Source organism: Delphinapterus leucas, chromosome 3, assembly GCF_059928025.1.
Source record: "Delphinapterus leucas isolate spDelLeu-1000000601 "Yukka" chromosome 3, BTC_Dleu_Yukka2, whole genome shotgun sequence".
NCBI lineage: Eukaryota > Metazoa > Chordata > Mammalia > Artiodactyla > Monodontidae > Delphinapterus > Delphinapterus leucas.
Genome location: NC_143131.1, coordinates 155,750,793 through 155,774,812, shown reverse-complemented (window position 1 = coordinate 155,774,812; position 24,020 = coordinate 155,750,793). Strand labels below are relative to the sequence as shown.

The window sequence follows — 24,020 nt, the reverse complement described above, 5'->3', positions numbered from 1 at the left end:
TATTTGAGTCTCTTCACACACTGAATTATATATCAGTGTTTCCATTTTCTTGTTGTGGAAACAGAAGTTCAGAGAAATTTAGCTACTTAGCCTAGGAAGCATAGCTGGGAAAATATGGAGTTCACCTCATTCCAAGTATCTCTTTTTCTAATTCCTGAAGGTAACCGTTCATTCATGAACGGTACCTGAAAAGTTATTGTTTCATAGAATAATGTTGTTGGAAAGAGGGCAAATGCTGTTGTATAATTTTATTTTATAAATACCTGGGAAGGATAGAAGAAACTATGTATCACAAATATTAACTTCCCAAAGAAAAAGAAAGTACAATGTTTGCTTTCAAGTATAGGAATAAACACAAGAAAGACCCTATCTCCAGAAGAACCCAACTTTGTGCCAAATGTGCTTTACACTTATCAGAAACAGTTCGTCATTCACAATGTAAAAATGATGTTGTTATTTTAGTTTATATATAACAGATGACATAAGGAGTGATTTTGTGACTAATTCAGGCCTCATGGTTCTTTTTCCCACCCAAACAAATTCATATGTTAGGCCATTTAATTTCTGCAGATCTACTGTTTCAAATTTTACAGTTCATTTTCAAGTTAGAAAACATACTGTTGTGTTTCCTTTCTATTTCTTCCTGAATATATTTGTGTTAAATTTTTGTGCAATACTGAATCATTTTTTGACACATTCCAATATTTCTTTCTCACATGCCTTTCTGTTTTTCAGCTCCAAATAATGAAGTCATCACTGACCCCATTGGCATTCATTTCTACTCTGATTTGTGTGAAGAACTCTTAGATTGAAGTTTTACACTGTCAACAACTAGAGGGGTTTGCTATGATCTTGTCACAGTCTATTTGTTTTGCACAGTTTCTCTTCCCTCCATACGTTCCATCAATGTAATTTCACGTGAAAATATGGTTAGTGGGATGCTTTACTTATTTTATAGATCATCAATGTAATTTCACGTGAAAATATGGTTAGTGGGATGCTTTACTTATTTTTATAGATCATCAATGGAAATATTAACTCTGACAGGAATAAATATAGGGCTCGGTACCACCCTACAAGGTACTTCCTATCTTGAGTTTATTATTTACCATCATTCATTTTCAAAATCTGCCAGTTGCTTTTATGAAGTGTGTGTGTACATTTTAGTCTAAGACCCTCCCATTAAGTTTGCTATTAAAATATAAGCTCATCTGTAATTTGACACATTTATAAGAAGGGAAGAAAGTAGCTGAGTCTCTTCATAATCAGACTCAACTTCTAGGGCTGAGAAGCAGGTTTTTATTTTTACCAGGTGATACAGATTTGGCTGGGTAATTTTAGAAAGGCACAAATAGTTGTTTCTTGTATTGAAAATGTTGTTGTATGCCTACTATAATATTCCATTTTCATGGTTAGGTATTATTGACTTTAAAGAAAACTCAAGCTTTTAAGCACTTAAAAATCTAAGATTAATATAAAACACCAGTAGATTTTTCTTTCCAAAAAGATCTTCAGAAGTCATTGTTGGCAAACTTCCAAATACAAATTAAATAATGGATTTGTATGACATTTTTATCATATTAATTATATATTTATTCTTTTGGTGCACACTGTTTTGTACATTATATGTCTGTTGCCAATGTCTGTGGATGGTATAAAGTTGCAGAAAAGTTTAAGTGCCAAGTTTTAATATGGCTCTGAAAGTTGTAGAAAATGACCATTGAGAATCATTCTCTGAATATTTACCAATTGAACAATAATAGAATGTTGGATTTGGAGATAATCATAAAGATTGAATTTAGGCCAGAGTGTTTTGTTTTTGTTTTGCAGAAGAAAGTGATCTACAACAGGGAAGTGCATAGATTAAAAAATATTTAAACACTACATCTCAGACTAGAACTCAGGTCTGTAGAACTCTGATGCGCACCATTCAAACTGTTTAATTGAAAAAGCCTTTTTATTATTTTTCTGTTGCTGTGTTACACGTGAGCACCAACTTGGTGATTTTAAACAATCTGCATTTATTATCTCTCAGTATTTGTGAGTCAGGAGTCCAAACATGGCTTCCCTGGCTACTCTGTTCAGGGTTTCAAAGGGTTACCATCAGGTTATTAGCCAGATAACATCCTCATCTGGAGGCTCAACTAGGGAAGAATCCACTTCCAAGATCATTCACGTTGTTGGTAAGAGTCATTTTCTTGTGACTGTGTAACTGAGGGCATTGGCTTTCTGCTAGTCCTAGGCTGGAGGCCACTCTTAAGTCTTAGAAGATGCTTAATGTTCCTAGAGGCCATCCACAGTTCTTTGGCAAGTGGGCATCCTCCGCATGACAGCCTACTTCATCAAGCCAGCAAGGGCAATATCTCACCTCAAGGAGGTCCCAGCGCTTCTTTTAAGGCTGTTCATCTGATTAATTCTAATAGAATTTATTGGCGATCTTCATTACATTGGCAAAATCTCAACTTTGTCATCATACTCTGTTAGCTAGAAGCAAGTCACAAATCCCACCCACACCTAAAGGAAATTATAAAAGGCATGAATACTAAGGCATGGGAATCATGAGGGGCCACCCTAGTATATGTCCACCACAGCTTGCACCTTGGATCCAAACCACATTAAAGCAATCTACTGAAACACTGGCACAAATATCACACACAGAAAGCATACATAAACATTTGACTTTCCCCCAATAATTCAAGAAGCCTTCCTGTATCTATATGCATTCCCTACCTTCTCTCAAGGATCAAATCCAGGGCTTCCCTCGTGGCGCAGTGGTTGAGAGTCCGCCTGCCGATGCAGGGGACACGGGTTCGTGCCCCGGTCCGGGAAGATCCCACATGTCGCGGAGCGGCTAGGCCCGTGAGCCATGGCTGCTGAGCCTGCGCGTCCGGAGCCTGTGCTCCGCAGCGGGAGAGGCCACTGCAGTGAGAGGCCCGCGTACCGCAAAAAAAAAAGATCAAATCCAGTCTACCTTGTTCACAATCTCATCTTCTCTTTGTCTTGAGAATTTGAGAGAATATTTTCCTCTTCCTTTCTTCTTTCTCCTTCAACTGAGTTAGGCATTCAAATATATTATACATCAGCCCTGTCCAATAGAGATATCATGCAAGCCACATATATAACTACATTAAAAAGTAAAAACAAACATGAAAAACTAATTTTCATAATATATTTTATTTAATTCAACATATTAAAAATGTTATCACCTTGATATGCACTGAAGATATGTGTAAGAAACAATCTACTTTATTTTCTTCTTACCAAGTCTGCAAAATCTGGTATGTGTTTTACATTTATGGCACATCTCAATTTGGACTTTTTCCAGTTCTCAACAGGCACCGTGAACAGTTTCTACCTTACTGACCAGTGTAGCTCTTTTTTATTAAAAGCATCATTATAAAAAATCTTCCTCCAGCCATGGCCATATTGATTGGCTCTCTATTACTATTCTCGAAAATGTTTTCTACAAACAACTTCTACTTCCTAATCTATCAGTTACTCTTTTACCCTTTCTCAGCTGGCTTCCACCCTTACAAATCCATCATCACTACTGTTGCTAATATCTCCATGTTGCTAAACCAAATGGAAAGTTTTCTAACTAGAATTCTCATCATCTTGTTGCACAGTTGATGTCTTATTTCCTTAAAATTTCTTTCTCTTTAAATAATGTGTCAGCACTCATGTCTAGTTTTATCCTGCTATCACTGGTATCTTCTTAATCCTGTCCTTAGTAATACTTAAACCAGGTTCAAAACAAAACTCTTACTCTTCCCTAAAACCTGGCCCTCTTCTAATACTAACCAACAAATGGCATAGCTATTGGCCCAGGTGTTTATATAATTGTATCATTCTCTGTCTCACTCTTGCTATCTCTTTGTCTCTCTCTCTCTCTACATATATATGTGCACTGTTTAATTCAAGAAATATTTGAGTTTGTACTTTTGTACTATTTGTCAAACATCATTCTAAATGGTAAAAAGACAGATAAGGACTGCTAAGGATTGATTTCATGTGCATATGCTATAAAGAGCAAGAGAAAATAATTATATATGTGATATGATTAATATATCATAATGGTATACACATAATATTGTAATTATATAATTTCATATAGAAAAAATAATTAAATAGGACAAGATATCAGTATGAGAATGATTATGAATTAGAATTACAATGTATAGTTTGGTAAAATAGTGCAAATTATCTGTGTGTGTGTGTGTGTGTGTGTGTGTGCGTATACCACAGACAACATATTTGTATATAAATATTCATGTGTGAATAGACATATTTTCTCAAGTATATAAATACTCAAATGAATATTTATATTCATATATATGTGTATGTATGTACTAACTTAGTTCTCACACTAATCATATGAGAAAAAACTTCCCCACTTACAGAAAGTTAAGTAATCTCTCTCCTACAGTCATATTGTTGTAAATGATAGGGCCTGGATTTGAGTCACCCTTCTACTCAGTGGCATAATAAAGGCAAGGTAATGGGGCAAAGGTCCTATAATGGGAGTAGTACTGCTCTGGGTGCAGAAATGAAGGGGATGCATTGTCTGCATGTAAAAACAATAAGAAAACCAAATAACACTAGTCTACTTTTTGTTATCAGCACTACTGATAAATCTAAACAGAATTATTGTCAGTGATAAATTACTATCACCTGCAAAAAAAACTTTTGGTGTCCTAATTTCTAAATGATTCTTGTCAGTAATGTTCATTATAGTAATATACAGGCAGGTTATATTTATACATTTTACTTATTCCTTAATAAATATTATAATTTACATGAAAACTGATTTAGAGAATCCCCAGTTATAAGCCTCTCCCACACATTACCACTTTCAGCCATAGACCTTTGTTTTCAGAGCCAGTACATAATAATTTGAAACTGTTCCCCTTGGTTTCAGTCAGTTGCAGTTCCTGTCCCCACACCCTATAGTCTGAATTTTAGTGTGCTTAAGCAGTAGTTTTCAAAGAAAGGATAATAGCTCAGTGTTCATAAAGATGAAGAAACAATTTGATTTGCACTAAAGCTGTCAGTATATGTGCAAATCATTCTCTGAGCTTTGTGGAGGTTATTCTTTTGGAAACACTTCTTTACATTTGTTTAAACCACATTATTAAGGTTTCATTTATATATATGAAAGCTGTTCATATTCAATGTATACAGCTTGATGAGTTTAGAGATAAATATTCATCTGTAGAACCATAACCACAATATGTGACCTAAACAAACCATTATCTCCAAAAGTTTCCTCATGATCTCTTTATTATTACTGTCATTGTTCTGTGGTAAGAACAGTTAACATAAGATTTACACTCTGAGAAATTTTGAAGTGTATAATATGTATTGTTAACTATAGGCTCTATAGTGTGCAGTGACTCTCTAGTACTTATTCATATAATTGAAACTTTGTATCCTTTAACTAATGCTTCCCCATTCACCCCTACCTGTAGCTCTTGGGAACAATTATTCTACTCTCTGCTTCTGAGTTGACTATTTTAGATTCCTAATCTAAGTAGTATAAAGTAGTACTTGTCCTTCTGTTTTTGGCTTATTTCATTTAGCATAATGTCCTCCAAGATTATCCACATTGTTGTGAATGACAGGATTTCCTTCTTTGTTAAAGCTGATTAATATTCTATCATATGTACATACTCTCTTTTCTTTATACATTCATCCACATATAGGCACTTAAATTGTTTCCATATGTTGGCTATTGTGAATAATGATGAAATGATCAAGGGAGTTCATATATCTCTTCAAAATCCTGGTTTCAGTTCCTTTGGATATATAACCAAAAAAGTGAGATTCCAATATTAGATGGTAATTCCAATGCATGCACAGAGAATAACTTTCCATTTATTAGTGTCTACTTGAATTTCTTTCATCAGATAGTTTGCTTTTAGTGTATAGAAATGCAATTGGATTTTCTATATTGATTTTGTATAATACAACTTTACTGAATTTGTTTATTCTAGCAGTATTTTTTGGTGGAATTCTTTAGGGTTTTCTATATATAAGATCATGCCACGTGCCAACAGAAATAATTTTACTTCTTTCCAATTTGGATATTTTTATTTCTTTTTCTCATCTAATTGCTCTGGCTAGTTATTCTAGTACTATGTTGAATAGAAGTGGTGAGAGTGGGTATAATTCTATGGTTCTAGATCTTAAAGGAAAAGGCTTCAGTTTCTCACCATTGAGTATAATTTAGCTGTAAGCTTATTTTAAATGGCCTTTATTTTGTTGAGATAAGTTCCTTCTATACCTAATTTGCTGAGAAATTTTTTTATCATAAAAGTGTGTTGAATTTTTTCAAATGTCCTTTCTGTATCTATCAAGATGATTATCTGATTTTTATCCCTCATTCTGTTAATGTGGCATATCACATGGACTGTTTTGTGTATATTGAATCATCTTTGCACCCTAGGGATAAATCCCACTTGGTTATAGTGTATGATCCTGTATGTTTATGTGGTATTGAATTCCGTTTGCTAGTATTCTGTTGAAAATTTTTGCCTACATGTGTATCAGGGATATTGGTCTATAGTTTTGTCTTCTTGTGGTATGCATTAGTAACAGGGTGATATTGGCCTTACAGAATGAGTTTGGAAGTGTTTGCTTTTCTATATTTTGGAAGAGTTTAAGAAGAATTGGTATTAACTCTTCTTTAAATGTTTGGTAGAATTCACCTGGGAAGTCATCTTATCCTGGGCTTTTCTTTGTTGGGAAGTTTTTGATTACTAATTCCATCTCCTATGTTGCTGTTGGTCTTTTTAAACTTTTTATTTCTGCTGGATTCAGTCTTTGGTAGGTCATCCTATGTGTTGGCATATAATTATTTATAATAATTTGCCTTGATCTTTTAAAAATTTCTGTGACATCTGTTGTAACATCTCCTCTTTCATTTCTGATTTTTTTTTTTTTTTTTTTTGCGGTACGCAGGCTTCTCACTGCTGTGGCCCCTCCTGTTGCGGAGCACAGGCTCTGGACACGCAGGCTCAGCAGCCATGGCTCACGGGCCTAGCCGCTATGCGGCATGTGAGATCTTCCCAGACTGGGGCACGAACCCATGTCCCCTGCATTGGCAGGCAGACTCTCAACCACTGCGCCACCAGGGAAGCCCTCATTTCTGATTTTATTTATTTGAGTCTTTTCTCTTTTTTTACGTGGTTAGCCTAGCTAAGTTTCTGTTAATTATTTTTATGTTTTCAAAAGTTCAACTCAATCTTAGCAGTTTTTTCTATTGTTTTTCTATTTTCTATTTCCCGTATTTCTTCTCTATTTTTAAATATGTCCTCCCTTTTGCCAACTTTGACCTTAGATTGTTCTTTTTCTAGTTTCTTTACATGTTGAGGTGCAGTTAAATTGTTTATTTGAAATTAGTCTTTTTTAAATGTATGTGTTTATTACTATAAACAATCCCTTTTAGTGCTGCTTTTGCTGTATCCCATAAGTTTTGATACATTGTATTTTCATTTGTCTCAAGATTTATTTCTGTTTTGATTTCTTCTTTGATCCAATGGTTATTCACGAGTATACTGTTTAATTTTCATGTATTTTTGAATTTTTCTGTTTCCTCCAGTTTGATTTCTAGTTTCATTCCATTGTGGTTGGAAAAAGATATGTGAAATGTTTTCAGTCTTATTAAATTTGTTAAGACTTGCTTTGTGACCTAGTATGTGATTTATCCTGGAGAATGTTTTGTGTGCTCTTGAGAAGAATGCATATTCTGCTGTTGTTGAGTGAAATATTCTGTGTACATCTATTAGGTAAATTTGGTCTATAGTATTGCTCAAACCTGCTGTTTCCTTATTGACTTTTCTCTCTGGATGATCTATTATTGAAAGTGGGGTACTGAAGTCTACTATTGGTGTATTACTGTGTATTTCTGAATTCAGATCTTTCAATACTTGCTTTCTATATTTAGGGGCTCTGATGTTGGATGTGCAATTGACCTTTGAGCAATGTGGGGTTAAGGGCACTAACCCCCCACACAGTTGAAAATCTGCATACTGCTATCTCTGCCTCAAAAGCAAATGTTGATAAATGACTGACCCAAGGCCAGGAAGCTGAAGCAGTTTGGATATAATCAGGACTCAAATTCTAATTTCTTTTGATTCTGCATATTGTGATCTTTTATCAAACACAAACTATTCCCACACACTTAAAGATCTGTAAAAATAAAAATGCAAGTACTATATTTATTGAAAAAAATCTGTGTATAAGTGGACCCACACAGTTCAAACTCATGTTGTTCAAGGGTCAACTATATATATATATATACACATATATATATGTATATGTGTTTTTTATCTTCTTGTCAATTTGACCTTTTATCATTATGTGATGACCTTCTTTGTCTCTTGGTGAGAGTTTTAAACTTAAAGTTTATTTTGTCTAATATTATTACAGTCATTGCTACTCTCTTTTGATTACCATTTACATGGAATATCTTTTTCCATCTATTTATTTTCTGCCCATTTGTGTCATTTAATCTAAATTGAGTTTCTGGTAAACAGTATACAGTTGGATCTTATTGATTTTTAGTACTTTAAGCCACTCCTTATCTTTTGTTTGAGTTTAATCCTCTTATGTTTGAAGTAATTATTGACAGATAATTGAAAGGACTTACTATTGTCATTTTGTTGTTTTCTGTCTGATTTGTAGTTCTGTTGTTCGTCTCTTACTGTCTTCCTTTGTGATTCTTTTTGGTAATGATATATTTTGATTTTTTTTTTTGTATCTACTGTAGGTTTTTTCTTTGTGGCTACCATGAAGTCTGAATAAAACTTCTTATAGTTATATAAATAGTTAAAATAAAGCTGGTAACAACTATAATCACATGCAAAAAATCAACAATCTTACTCCTCCTCCCCCACTTTATTATTGATGTCAAAATTTACTTCTTTTTATATTGTATATTCATTAACAAATTTTTGGATTATAGGTATTCTTAATAATTTTGTCTTTTAACTTTTATACTAGGGATAAGAGGGCTTTACTCACCACCATTACAATGTTAGAGTATTCTGAATTTGACTATACATTTACTTTAATAGGGAGCTTTCAAATGCTTTCTTGTTGCTTTCTTTTGTTTCAGTTTGAAAAAGTCCCCTTAGCACTTCTTGTAAGTCAAGTCTAGTGACCAGTTCCCTCAGTTTTTGTTCTTTGGGCTTCATGAAGCTGGTTGCTCACCATAGATTTGGGAAAATTTCAGCCAATATTACTTTAAATAACTCTTCTGCCCCTTTCTCTTTCTCTTCTCCTGGAACTCATCTGATGAATATATTGGTTCACTTGATCATGTCCCATAAGTTCCATACACTGTCTTCCTTATTTTTTTAATTCTTTTTTCTTTTTCTTCCTCTAACTGGATAATTTTAAATGATCTGGCATCGACTTCACTGATTCTTTCTTCTGGTTGACCAAGTCTGCTCTTGAAGGCTTCTGTTGAATTTTTTATGTCAGACACTTTATTCTTCAGTTCCAGAATTTGTTTGGTTCTTTTTTTTTTTATGGTTTCTATATCTTTGTTGAACTTTTCATTTGTTTATGTATTATTTTCCTGATTTCATTTAGTTTCTTATCTAATGGATGACTGAACTTCTTTAAGATGATTGTTTGTTTTTTGTTTTTTTGTTTTTCAGGCAGTTCAATAACATTTCTTTGGTGCTTTATGTAATTTGCTCTTTTGGTAGAATCATGCTTTCCTAATTCTATTGATCTTTGTATCCTTTTATTGTTGCTTGCACGTTTGAAGAAATAGTCACCAATTCTGGTCTTTGCAGATTGGCCTTGAAAGGGAAAGCCCTTCACAGTCAGGCCAGGCCAGAGATTCTGGTGGGCCAGGTGGCAGGGACCATGGGTGGACCAGCTGCTAAGGGATCTGTGGGCAAACAGGCAGGCCTGGTGTTTCAGTCAACAGGTAATTGGTCATGATGCTGGCTTCCATGAGCATGGCTGCTGTCTTCATTTTTTTTTCTTCTTCTTCTTTTTTCAGGAACTGCATATTTGTAACTAAAGAACATTAATCCATTTCTTATTTTCTTTTTTATATTGAAATTATTATTTTATTATTTATTTTAAATTCTAATTTAGTACATGATTATAGATATGAAGTTCGGTAAAGAAAGTATTCACTGCCTACATTTGTTTTCTGGCCACTATCATTATTTATTTCATCCCATGATTATTACCAAAAAAATAAAGTTAAATTAAAAATGCCAAATGGAGAAAGGGGAATGTTACAAATGACCTCTAGGTGTCAAATTTATGAGATATGAGAATGGTCTGGTGGTAGACCAGTGGTCCTAGCCTTTACATTACACCCAAGCCAGGTAAACAGAGACATGAAGGAAGAATGGGTCAGTCAGAAGGACAAAAGGAGCCAAGTAACTATAAACTGGCTTTATCAAGGCATAAAGAGCATGTCAGTGCGGTTAGAAAGTGGTTATTGAGGGAGACTGGCTCAAGGTCCAAAGAAATTAGATCATGTAGAGTTTTAAAGACCATAGTGAGCCAGTAGGTTTACTCTAATTAAAAATGAGAAGCAAGTGGTGATTGGAGATTTTTAAGAAAGAAAGTTATAGGTTCTGATTTTCATTGTCAGAAACTTTAGAATCATCCTCTAAGCCAAGTCCTGCCAGTTTTTACTTCTAAAATTCAGGTAGATGATGTGACACATTGCACAGAGATATTTCAAAGAAGCACTGGTATTTCTGTTATCAAATGTTTACTGAACTCATGACAGCAATGAAGTTTGTTTTTTTTTTAACAAAGTTTTATTGGAACACAGCCATGCTTACTCATTTATGTGTTTTATGATGGTTTTCATGATGAAATGGCAGATTTGAGTAGTTGCAATAAAGACTGTATGGTCAATGAAGCCCCAAACATTTCCTATCTAACCATTTACAGGAAAAGAAAAGCCAACTCTTGATATAGAAAAAAATTTTAAAGCCAAAATTTGTTTACTTGAAAGAATTGCTACAGTAACTACACCCGAGAAAGACTGATCACAGACAAAATAGAAAACACAAATTAAAAATATTAGGAATGAAAAAGTGGAGTTACCTGTAAAAATACAAATATTAGAAAATAATATGTTAATATCACTTTTTTGGGAAGACAATTGACATATGGGATGAAATGAACAAATTTGTCAAAAAAAAAACCTGCCAAGAAAGAAAAAATATTTATGAATATCTATATTTCTACTTAGAAATAAATGTTATTATTGATTACCCTGCATTAAATAAAAAGAGAACAAACAAAAAAATCAGGTCCAGATAGCTTTGGAGAATAAAAATAGAGGGTGTACTTCCAAAGTCTTTTTACGAAGCCAAGATAAAAATAAAATTTTGTAGCAATTTTATTGTGTGGTAACTGAGCACAAGAACATAATGTTTGCCAGATGTCTTAGTTCATCAGCATCTGGATATACTGCCTAATATTTTTCACTATCTATTTGCAAAATGCTGACTTAGGTTTTCATTAAACTGACTTGAAAAACAGTCTTTCTCAAATATGATTTTAACCTCTAATCAATCTCTGTTACATTATTCAATTCTAGGCAAGGCATTGCTAACACTAGATACTCTAGAATTCTCTCCTCTCTGAATTAAACAAATAGTCCTTAGTTGAGAGTGGATTTATTTTATTTATTTATGTTTATTAGCAGACTTTATTGAATGCAGCCTGCTTTTGAAAGGGGAATTATTACTTCTTAAACTTTTCACAGTATCACTTAAAGTAACTCATCCTTACTGAAAATTTATGAATCTAATGCAATATTGTCAATGGATTTAATAAATGCTCAAATTTTACATGCTTAAAAATTAACACCAAGAAACAAAGAGGATATGGTAACTCTTTTACTATTTTGTTATTAAGAGGTTCTTGTTACTGATAGTTATACTGACCTCTCTGACAGGAATGTCATGGGAAATGTTTTATTAATGATTGAAGATCATTGTGAAGATATGAAGTGCCACATAAATACTGAATTATTCCCAACATAAGGAACTAGACTATATTAGCTGTCCTAGCAATAAATGTCAGATCATGGGATTATTTCTGGAAAGTAGCTATTGTCTAATCTCTGTTCCTTTAGCCTTTTGAAGAAGCTAAGGGTACATGAGTTACTGTTAGTAAAATTGAATAAACTCTATGGGTTTTCTTTTACCTTACAGTACTTAATAGGATCACAGAAATATTAGATTAACAATCAGGGAAGAAAGACCAGCAGGGTTAGAAAACAATGATGTGAAATTCCAAAAGTAGAACAAAAATGTCTGTACAATATAAACAGACCAAGGAATTCTGTTCAAAGAAATGCATACTTAATTATGAAAAGGATAAGGGGAAGATGGGCATTTTGGTTCCACATGATATGTCTCACAAGTGGATATCTCCAGAAATAAATAGGATTCTATGCAATAGGTATAATGATGAAACTTATAAACATGAGAATGTGTAAAAGGCGTACTATTCATATTTCCATTAGCAGAGAGGGCAAATAAACCTCCATAAATAACAAAAACAGTCAACCAAATAAAAAATGAACATAAATCACTGCATTATAATTTAGAATGGTTTTAAGAAATTAGTTGAATGTAAGAAAAGTAAATCCACTTTTTGGAGATGCTAAAAACATTCTCTTCAAATATTCTGGAGCTACTTTTAAAATACTCATAGGGAAAGAAAGAAAACAATAGGACATGACAAAGTTACTATAAATCTGATTAAATCAGGTCTATGGTTTTCTAGTATTTTTAGGAAACTTAGAAAAGTGATAAGTATTATAATTTCAGTACAGGATATAAGTGTTAGTGTAAAGTTAAGAATGTTGCTAATTTGAGTAACATGGATGATAAGGCAAAAATGAAAGGAAATACACAAATATTGTATCATATTAAAGTTTAAAATGTTACAGGAGACATCTTCATGTCAGACAGCACTGAACCTCCACAAACTCACAAAACCTTCCTAATATACCAATTGAGTAAGTTTTAAGGACTAAATTAAAAAGGAAACAGGGGAGGAAAAATCAGGAACAATGTTCTGGAAACTGTATAGTGTGCCGAGGAACAATCTGATTTGTGGGTTTGAACTCCCATCAGTTTCTGGAATTGGCTGTAACAAACATGTAAGTGGGGGTGAACTTGATATGAAAACAGGAAGATTGATTGACAGTATATCTAAAAGGAAATTATACCCATGTTTCACTTGCCTCATTCCATGCAGCCTGGGGATGATTCCACTTCTATATAGCAGAAACTAAGCATTATTCTCTGAAGAGGGTAATTAAAGGCCCTGGACTGACAGGTAACAGGTATGGTTGTTTAAAGGAAAGTTTACATACCAATATTATAAATGTTGGGACCCACTAATGTCTTTTCCTGCTACAATTGTACAACTTTTGAGAGCACTTAGCCAGGCATATATTCTTCCAAGCTAGAAAACCTTACTAGCTCAAAGAATGACTAAAAGTTCTGACATAGAGGATTCCCTACTGAAATGGCTCAGCTAGGTGATACCTCAGTAATGACCACAGAAAAGAAGCCCCATCTGTAAGTGCAGAATTTTCAAACAGTGTTTTTATAACTCTGCTTTTAAAGATAAGAAAACAGCCAGGGATCACTAGAACTTTGCTTTAAAAAACAAACAATGAAACCAAAAAGCCTCTATTGTAATAGATTGAGACTGCAATAAACAAAAAAGGATATAATAAAAACAGTTGGTAAAGATCAGAAACTGTTCAGGAAGATAAAATGGCCAGCTTCTGGACATTAAAAAAAGGTTACAGCATTAGTCAAGTGGATGCCATTAAAAGCAATATTCAGAGGACAAAAAATAATTTGAGACATTAAATAAAAGAACAAGAAATCTCTAATAAAATAGAAAAGATGAAATGGAAATTATTAGAAAGTAACAAAAACAAAAAAATCAAACAATCCATCTGCAAAGTATACACAGAAATAAAAGAAGTTTTAGAAGAGAGAACATTGAGAGGAGTTCACAGAGCCAAAGAAAGGAAGAGTGACAGGCCTAGAGTGCCAACAAATGAACCAATGAAGACCTACGGCAAAGCATATCAACATAACATTTCAGAAAACTAGGAACATAATTTGATAGTTTATCACTCTCTTCATCCATACATGTCCCTCTTCTGCTTCCAAGACAGCTCACACTCCTTGAGTTTTTCTTATTCTCTGGAAACTCATTCTTAGTCTCTTTTTCTTTTTTTTAATTTTTATTTTATATTGGTGCATAGTTGATTAAAAATGTTGTATTAGTTTCAGGTGTACAGCAAAATGATTCAGTCATACATATAGTTGTATCTATTATTTTTCAAATTCTTTTCCCATTTAGGTTATTACAAAATATTGACCAGAGTTCCCTGTGCTATACATGTCCTTGTTGGTTATCTATTTTAACTATAGTAGTGTGTACATGTTAATCCCAAACTCCCAATCTTTGTACCCCTCACCCTTCTCCCCTGCTAACTATAAGTTCGTTCTCCAAGTCTGTGAGTCTGTTTCTGCTTTGTAAATAAGATCATTTGTATGTTTGTTTTTTTTTTAGATTCCCCATATAAGCTATATCATGTGATATTTGCCTTTCTCTGTCTGATTTACTTCATTTACTTTACCTGGAGTAGGATAATCCCCAGGTCCATCCATGTTGCTGCAAATGGCATTATTACATTGTTTTTAATTGCTGAGTAATATTCCATTGTATAAATGTACCACATCTTCTTTTTCCATTCCTCTGTTGATGAACATTTAGGGTGCTTCCATGTCTTGGCTATTGTAATCAGCGCTGCAATAAATATTGAGGTGCATGTATCCTTTCGAACCATGTTATTCTCTGGATATATGCCCAGGAGTGGGATTGCTGGATCATATGGTAGCTCTATTTTTAGTTTCTTAAGGAAGCTACATACTGTTCTCCATAGTGGCTATACCAGTTTACATTACCACCAACAGTGTAGGAGGGTTCCCTTTTCTCCACACACTCTCCAGCATTTATTGTTTATAGACTTTTTGATGATGGCCATCCTGACTGGTGTGTGGTGATACCTTGTAGTTTTGATTTGCGTTTCTTTAATATTTAGCAATGTTGAGCATCTTTTCATGTGCCTCTTGGCCATCTGTATGTCTTCTTTGCAGAAATGTCTATTTAGGTCTTCTGCCCATTTTTTGCCTTGTTTGTTTGTTTTTTTGATATTGAGCAGCATGAGCTGCTTGTATATTTTGGAGATTAATCCCTTGTCGGTCACATCATTTGCAAATATTTTCTCCCATTCTGTGGGTTGTCTTTTCATTTTGTTTATGGTTTCCTTTGATGTGCAAAAGCTTTTGAGTCTAATTGGGTCCCATTTGTTTATTTTTGTTTTTATTTCTATTACTGTAGGAGACAGAAAAAGATATTGCTGCAACTTGTGTCAAGGAGCGTTCTGCCTATGTTTCTCTCTAAGGGTTTTATAGTATCTGGTCTTACATTTGGATCTTTAATCCATTTTGAGTGTACTTTTGTGTATGGTGTTAAAGAATGTTCTAATTTCATTTTTTTACATGTAGCTGTCCAGTTTTCCCAGCACTATTTATTAAAGAGACTGTCTTTCCTCCATTGTATAGTCTTGCCTCCTTTGTCATAGATGAACTGACCATAGGTGCATGGGTTTATTTCTGGACTTTCTATCCTGTTCCATTGATCTATATTTCTCTTTTTGTGCCAGTACCATACTGTTTTGATGACTGTAACTTTTTAGTATTGTCTGAAGTCAGGGAGCCTGATTCCTCAAGCTCTGTTTTTCTTTCTCAAGATTGCTTTGGCTACTCAGGGTCTTTTGTGTCTCCATACAAATTTTTAATGTTCTTTGTTCTAGTTCTGTGAAAAATGCCATTGGTAATTTGATAGGGATTGCACTGAATCTGTAGATTGTTTTGGGTAGGATAGTCATTTTGACACTTGGTTTTTCCAATCCAAGAACATGGTATATCTTTCCATCTGTTTGTTTCATCTTCGGTTTCTTTCATCAGCGCCTTATAGTTTTTGGAGTACAGGTCTGTGGTCTCCTTAGATAGGTTTATTCCTAGGTATTTTATTCCTTTTGATGTGATGGTAAATGGGATTGTTTCTTTAATTTCTCTTTCTGATCTTTTGTTGTCAGTGTATAGAAGTGCAACCGATTTCTGTGTGCTAATTTTGTATCCTGCAACTTTACTGAATTCACTGATGAGCTCTAGCAGTTTTCTGGTAGCATCTTTAGGATTTTCTATGTATAGTATCATGTCATCTGAAAACAGTGAGAGTTTTACTTGTTTTTTTCCAATTTGAACTCCTTTTATTTGTTTTTCTTCTCTGATTACTGTGGCTAGGACTTCCAAAAATATGTTGAATAAAAGTGGTGAGAGTGGACATCCTTGTCTTGTTCCTGATCTTAGAGGAAATGCTTTCAGCTTTTCACCATTGAGTATGATGTTAGCTGTAGGTTTGTCATCTATTGCTGATTCTTCCTTCTTTCTCCATTTTGTTTTTAATGTTGAAGTGTCCCAGGGCTTAATACTCAGAACTTTTCTTTCTATTTTCATTTCCTTGGTGTTCTCTTCCAGTCTCATGCATTTAATCTATATTCTAAGTTCCATGATTCCACTGGTAATACTGGCCTTTGTCTCAGCTTCAGCTTACAAGTTTATCTGTCCAGCATCTCAACTCAACATGTGTAAAGATGAATTCCTAATTTTCTTTTTTACCTCAATCTGCTCCTCCTGAGGCCATGCCTCTCATTTTATGGCAACTCCATCTTTTCAAGTGTTCATCACAAAAACTGTGATGTCATGCTTGAATCCTCATTTTTTTTTTAATGTCTAATCACGTAGAAAATCCTGTTTGCTCACATTTAAAATGCATCTAGATCCGAGCACCTCTCACCATCTCAGCTGCTATCTCTGAGTCTGTTCTACCATCATTTTTTATTTGCTGTGAGCTTATCACTGTTCTTTCCACTCCTTCAGCTGCTGCCCAGCGTTCCATTTTCAACAGAGCAGCCAGGTGGTTTTTTTTTTTTTTTAAGTATGAGCATTTACCTGCTCACAATATTGCAACGGTTTCTCATTCCCCTCATAGATAAAACCAAAGTTTGGACAATAGTTCACAAGGCCTTTCATGATCTAGCCATTTATTTTCTCCCACACCACATCCACTACTAACCTGTTAGCTAAATCCCTGGATTTAATCTAGATGTGTTCCAGCCAAAGAGGCCTTAACGCTCACCATTTTTTCTGCCTAGAATGATTTGACCAATGTATTTGCATGGGTGATCCTTTTATTTCATTCACTTCTTTGCTCAAGTGTCACTTTCACTGCGTGGCTCCCTATTTACATTGTATCCTACATTTCCTACAGGCAATTCCAGATATCCTATTTTCTGCTCCACTTTTTACTTTGGCCATAGTATTTATCACCTTCCAATACTCTCTTAAATTTACTTATTGTGTTTATTGTTTATATTCTTCTCTTTAATGTAAACTCCATAAGGTGAAGCATTTTTATTTTTACTCACCAATGTATCTTAAATGCTTAGAAGATTGTCTAGCACATAATAGGCACTTACTGAATATTGTTAAATGAAAGAATGAAGCATTGCTGGACATATTCATGTGGTAATAACATTATAATGACTGAATAGTGATCTAACAAAATTTACAATATATCAGCTTTGAGAGGCTTGGAAGATGAAAAGCCAGAGAAATGGAAAAGGTAGAATAAACTCATGTATTTCACAGATTAATGTAATTAGTGATTAAAACATACAAAAAAGAGTAGCAAGATAAGCATGCAATTTAGAGACAGGGGAAAAAATGCCAAAATGATCAGCTAAAATTGTTGAAAGCTATAGCTTGTAGGCAATGGAAAGTAATTTGATTCTGGGTCAGGCTGATTTTTTTTTAGAACTAAATAATTAACTCTGTGCAAAGGTAACTTAGAAAAGAACATTAATTTTAAGATATTTCCATTAAATACAAGAATGGAAATTAATATTATAACTTTCAAACATATTTGAGGTCAGCAATGGAGAGATGCCAAGTGAGTTAGAATTTCCATCTTCCATAGTAGGGATCAATACTCTCTTATAAAATAAAAAAGTAGTGGTATTATACCATATAAAGGTATGGAGCTAATTCTCAAACAAACGAAAGTAGAAATTTAAAGAGAAAATATACCTTGAGAAATATGTGGAGAACTGGGTTGTCACATGTGCTATTGATTGTTATTCCTAAACTGCTCTATACTATTTGATACTAATATATTAAAAAATATGGACTCTGTTAAAATAGAAATGTCTTTATATGTCACTTCATCATTTTTTCAGCCATTTTATATCAAGTCACCCTTCTTATATCTTAATTTTCAAGTATAAGAAAAATCTTATTTTCATTATTCATATGCAACAGAGTCATAGGAAAAGTCAAAGGACTCACCACTCCAATGATTTCCCTTTATCAGTGAATTCCAGTCTTCTGATTATATAGATTATCCAGTCTCTTCTGATTATATAGATAGGATGGGGTGAAGGAAGTGATGTTAAGGAGTTAGTGTATTTCTCAGCAAGGCTTGAGGGTGAGTGACACTGTCAGCTTCTGGGTTACTCTTTTTCAAGAGTTCCTATTGTCCTCAAATTTCAGAGTTGAGTCAAAAATCTCAGAAAAAAAATGAAATTTCTATGACTTCTACTATACATGTGTAATACATGTAACATACATTAGGAGGGACAGAATAAAGAGATATTGTGACCCACATCCTTTACTCTGGGTTCTAACATGTATCTTTTTACCTATGCACATTTAGGGGAAAAAGGTGAGAAGTGCTAATAAAAATTGACCAGTATCATGAGTTTATATTCTAGGACACACCTTCTATACCATTTATTTCAGTTTTACAGAAGCTGCTCCCATAAAATTCCTCCTTTTATGAAAATGTATGCTTTCAAAAATTTTCCTAGCTCTGGAGATGACTTTGAAGTCCTGTCCAGTATACTCTTATGCTTTGATGGAGCAACTTGATATCTATATACTATGATTTTTTGAAGCAGACCTAGATTTCCTAATCTATATGCTTTGCTTTTTTTCATGTATTTCATAAATCTCATGATATCTATGAAAACTGTTAGAGATTTCAAATGCTTATCAAGCATTCATATTCTAAAGGGATATAGGTGTGCAGTAGGTCCAAATTATTTAACCTCTGTGGGATAATAATAGTACCTACCTAATAAAAATATTGTGATGATTAAATGAGTAAAAATATGAAGGATGTTTAGAACAGTATCTGTCATCGTTAATATTACCTGAGGATTTCTTCTTACTATTTTTTTAATGTGGCTTTATTCCTGCAAAGACATGTATTGGCTCTCTGAATCTTAGTTAATCCCGAAGTCTGAACCTTCAGAGATCTGTCCAGTGCAACTTTTACCCGGCATCTTACAGATTGAGGGAAAAAAATGTTTTCTACAATGAATCAACTAAGTGTAGTAATGGCGTTATTATGTTTTGCTTCCGGAAAAACAATCCAAGGAACTATGTAGAAGGTAAATTGGTAAGTGGAAAATTGGACAGAGAAACTCTGGATATGAAACGCTTTATTCAATATATGGGAATAGAAAGAGGTCAGATTCCAAAAACGTTTCAAGCAAAAAGTAACGAATTTCAGAGTCACATATCCTCTAAAGATCTATTTCCATTAACCTGAGAAAGTAATATAGGAAGAAATAGACATGGTGAAGGAAGGTAAAATTTACTTAAGTTTGAACTGCCTGCAGAAGTTCTTCATAGAGAAATCCAAAATAGTTGAGACACATCAAGATACTGATTGAGGGTCAAGTTATGACAGGATCCTGGGTAACAAATTTTAAACAGATGCCAGAGTTGGGCCATGCCAGGTGCAGGTATATTTTAGCTGGTATAAAGCATTACACTTGCTGTGATGGATAGATAACTGGGTATATGATAACCTGCTCCAATTGTCTCTTGCTATTTGAGACAGCACAAAATGTAATGGCTTAAAGCAAAACAATGTATTATTTTCTATCATGTTTCTCTGAGTTGGCTAGGATCAGCTGGGCAGTTCTTGGTTGATGCCTTTCATTGTGAATACAGTTGAAGAGTAGTTGGGAACAGAGCCATTTTAAGTCCAACATGGCAGGATATCCAAGATGTCTCACTCACATTGCTGAGAAGCACTCCTGGTTGTTGGTTGTGAGCTCAGCTACAGTTGCAGAATGCACTGTCCCTGCATGGATCCTAGTGTATCTTGGGCTTCCCACTGCATGATAGTTGGGTTCTAAAGATGTGTGTCGTAAGAGACAGAAAGTGAAAGCAGCCTGGGCCCAGAAGATGGAACTACATCATTTTCTCCATATTCAATGGGTGAAAGCAGTCACACAGTTTGCCCATATTCAAGGGGAGAGGTCTCTTCACTGTAAGCGTGTCAAATAATTCATAATATTTTAATTCATCAGCCAACTTTAGAATTAAAATGATTACAAAACACTTAGCTTGGGCTTACCTTCTTTTCCCATGTTTTCAAAGATTTTTTTTTCATAGATTCACTGTTACCTTCTTTTTTCCTTGTGTAAATAAAGATAGCTAAGATGGCTTTGACTATTGTGGATGGAGCAGGGAGTGATCCCATGGCCTCTCTAGTAGGCACCAGAGTGAATGGCCCTGGCCAGTAAGAGATAAAGAGAGTTAGGTCACTTCTGGGAAAGGTAGAAAGTGGAATATTTGAGATGACTTATTCATTTTGAGTTTTCTTTACCTCCACTACTTGACCCCTAAATTATCAGTTTGGAGCAAATATAATGTTGTGTAAAAAGTTAAGCTTGTGGCTTATGTATGACATCCAATGGCCTGGTATTAAATCCTTATCCTCCCAATTACTAACTTGTACTGAATACTGTATTTCTTTAAGCCTCTTTTCCCATCTGTTAATAGTACCTAACTGGGCTTCCCTGGTGGCGCAGTGGTTGAGAGTCCGCCTGCCGATGCAGGGGACACGGGTTTGTGCCCCGGTCCGGGAAGATCCCACATGCCGCAGAGCGACTGGGCCCGTGAGCCATGGCCGGAGCCTGTGCTCCACAACGGGAGAGGCCACAACAGTGAGAGGCCCGCGTACCGCAAAAAAAAAAAATAGTACCTAACTATATTTGCATTTTATAGTAGGTCCTATGCTTTCTTATTTCATGTTAAATCAAAATCCCTGTAAATAATTTCTGGAAGGTAAATGTATTTCTCCGCAAAGTTTCAAAGTATGGAACATGGCCTAGTTCTGGGTCTTCTGATTCCTAGGTTGGGTCACTGCCTACACTTGCATTTATTCAGACTTTTAAAAAATTCATATTGTCACCTTTAATTTGCTAATTCACCTGCAAAATCTGTGGCTTAAAGACATTGTCTCCAGCCAAGTTCTTTTGGTGATCAGTATCAAGGCTCAAGTTAAAGCCTTGGCTTTCACTAACACTCCCCTGACCGACACCACTGAAATTCATAAGTAAATGCTGTGACTTTGGCAAAAGTTCTGCATGTATTTAGATATCAGGCAGTATGTTTACTACTTCAAGGCAGTATAATCAGGTTACCATGGAGCTGGAAGAGGACAGTAGCATTAAATCACTGAAAGATTTCAAACTTACAGGCCTATAATCCTGGGTGTAGTGTATTGCCATCTTGGATAAATGGCTAAATAAAATTTTATAATCATTCTCATTTTCAACAGAAAGAGCAATTCATTGCAAATTATAAACTCTTTCCTCACGGCTTCCACAGTGTATGAAATTACTAGCAATGACACATGGCAAAAAAACAGGAAGAACAATTGTCAGAGAAGTTTTAATTAAATTAACATACCAGTCTTCCAAAGCTTAATTATTTAAATTCCTAACAGCACACTATGGAGGTGACAAAACAGTGTCTGAGACCTCAAGTAAAACAGAATGGTTTAATGGCAGTTATTTTGCCTTTTAAAATGCATTCTCAGTGAATATTTAAACGGAGAATCTAATTATTTGAGGAGGTCAATAGGTGACATTTTAGTAATCAATGCCTAGCCTTGTAAACTGACCTTGAGTTTGTCCTAATTAAGTCAGTTTTCTCTGTTGTTTGACAGCTGCATGGAAGTACATAATGTTTATCTTTTTTTTTCAAAAGCAAAACACTTATTGACTCAGGTTTTTTTTTTCTCTTTTTTCCCTCTATTGCATTGGGCTACATTATAGCAAAGAAATCTTACAATCACAGGTAAGAGTGAGGGTCCCTTGTGTTTACTAGTATGTCCCAATTTAATAAGCGTGAGTTACTTTTTTTTCTTAATTCATTTTACAAGCATATGAGATTAGAGAATTTAGGGTCTGTATAACTGAAACAGGAAAGTAATGAGCATAAAATTATGGATTTTGTGATAGTTTTACATATACCTTGGAACTAGAAGTGCACATTCATGCTTCCTTCCAGAGGGGGATCAAAGACAAACTCAGGGAATGGAATATTAAAGTAATTGTGAATAAAGGTCAATTCAAAGAAAGGTAAGCAAGATGGCAGGGAGCTCATCACCTATTTGTGCATTTGAGAAGCCAAGAAGAGAGAACTTGCAGGTTACTCTCTGGATTAGCCTTCCTTGTGCATGTATTTTGCTATTCCTGCATCTTGACAGGAGGTCAGTAAAATTTCCTTTAACCTGACAACACTTGTGTGGGACATTGCTGGGACACGTAATCCACCACCACTGCAGCATCTTTTGTTATACAAGAATATATTGGACTAAGAAAGAGATGATTGGGAAATAATCTTTCTTTTAGTTAGCTGTGATCTCCTCTTCTTCCCTAACTGCAAATGATTAAAAGGCCCAGTTTTGTTCACTTAATAAATTTACTCAGATATTTCAAGATTACTTGGCTCTTAATAGTATAATATTCATCTACCAAATATGAAAACTATGAATCCTTAATTTTTTTAGTGGAAGAAAACTAAACTAAACCAAGTTTTTTAAATGTACATTGAGTGTTTACTTAAAGCAATAATATGACACATCTCTGTACTTGAAGAGTGCAGATCACTTAATAAATGTATGAGATATCTTTAAAAATAATTTATACTTTTCCTATCTTTGCCTTTATACATTTCCTAAGAAAAAAACAGGTGAAATAAGAAAAGTAGGGACTTCCCTTGTGGCGCAGTGATTAAGAATCTGCCTGCCAATGCAGGGGATATGGGTTCGAGCCCTGGTCCAGGAAGATCCCACCTGCTGCGGAGCAACTAAGCCCATGCACCTAGATCCCGTGCTCTCAACAAGAGAAGCCACCACAGTGAGAAGCCCATGCACCACAACGAAGAGTAGCCCCTACTCACTGCAACTAAAGAAAGCCTGCGTGCAGCAATGAAGACCCAACACAACCAAAAATATATATATATACCTATATAAATAAATAAATAAATAATTTTTCTAAAAAAAAAATAAAAGGTAAAGAAAGTAAACAACTTTCATATTCCTCCAATAATAATTCTATCTTTAAAAGAATGTTCAAGCTGAAAGCTATTCGGGAAATTAGAAAATAAACATAATAGAAATGAACACTGACCACATTCCAGCCAGGCCTGTTATGAACAGAAGACTAGTCCATGCTAGTGTTTTCTCCATGCCAAACGTACTTCCTTTTCCTACCATCATTTTCAATATTACTGCCTAACTCTGGGCCTGTTTTTAATATAATCATTTCTCAGATATGCTACGAAGAAGGACACGGAATAGGCAAATACACTAACTTTTTCCTGTAAAGGCTGGTGATAGTTTATTGATACTCTTCTGTTTTGATGGGCTTGGTTCTTTAGATCTCTTGTAGAAAGACAAAATTAAGGCAGACAGAAATTCATGACTGAATGTACAAGAATACAATAAGAAAACGTAATTCTTGAGAAAAAAGGCTGAAAACAGTGGTAAAAAGG

The 24,020-nt window shown here is 34.5% G+C and overlaps 1 long non-coding RNA gene across 1 annotated transcript in view; it reads left to right on the top strand.

Moving 5' to 3' along the window:
• Positions 1 to 16,375, top strand: part of LOC149749837 (uncharacterized) — a 29,141-nt gene extending 12,766 nt beyond the window's left edge. The window contains exon 2 of the long non-coding RNA XR_016392549.1: positions 736 to 16,375. This is a non-coding gene — a long non-coding RNA (uncharacterized LOC149749837). The remainder of the gene's footprint in view (positions 1 to 735) is intronic.
• The last annotated feature ends 7,645 nt before the right edge of the window (positions 16,376 to 24,020 follow it).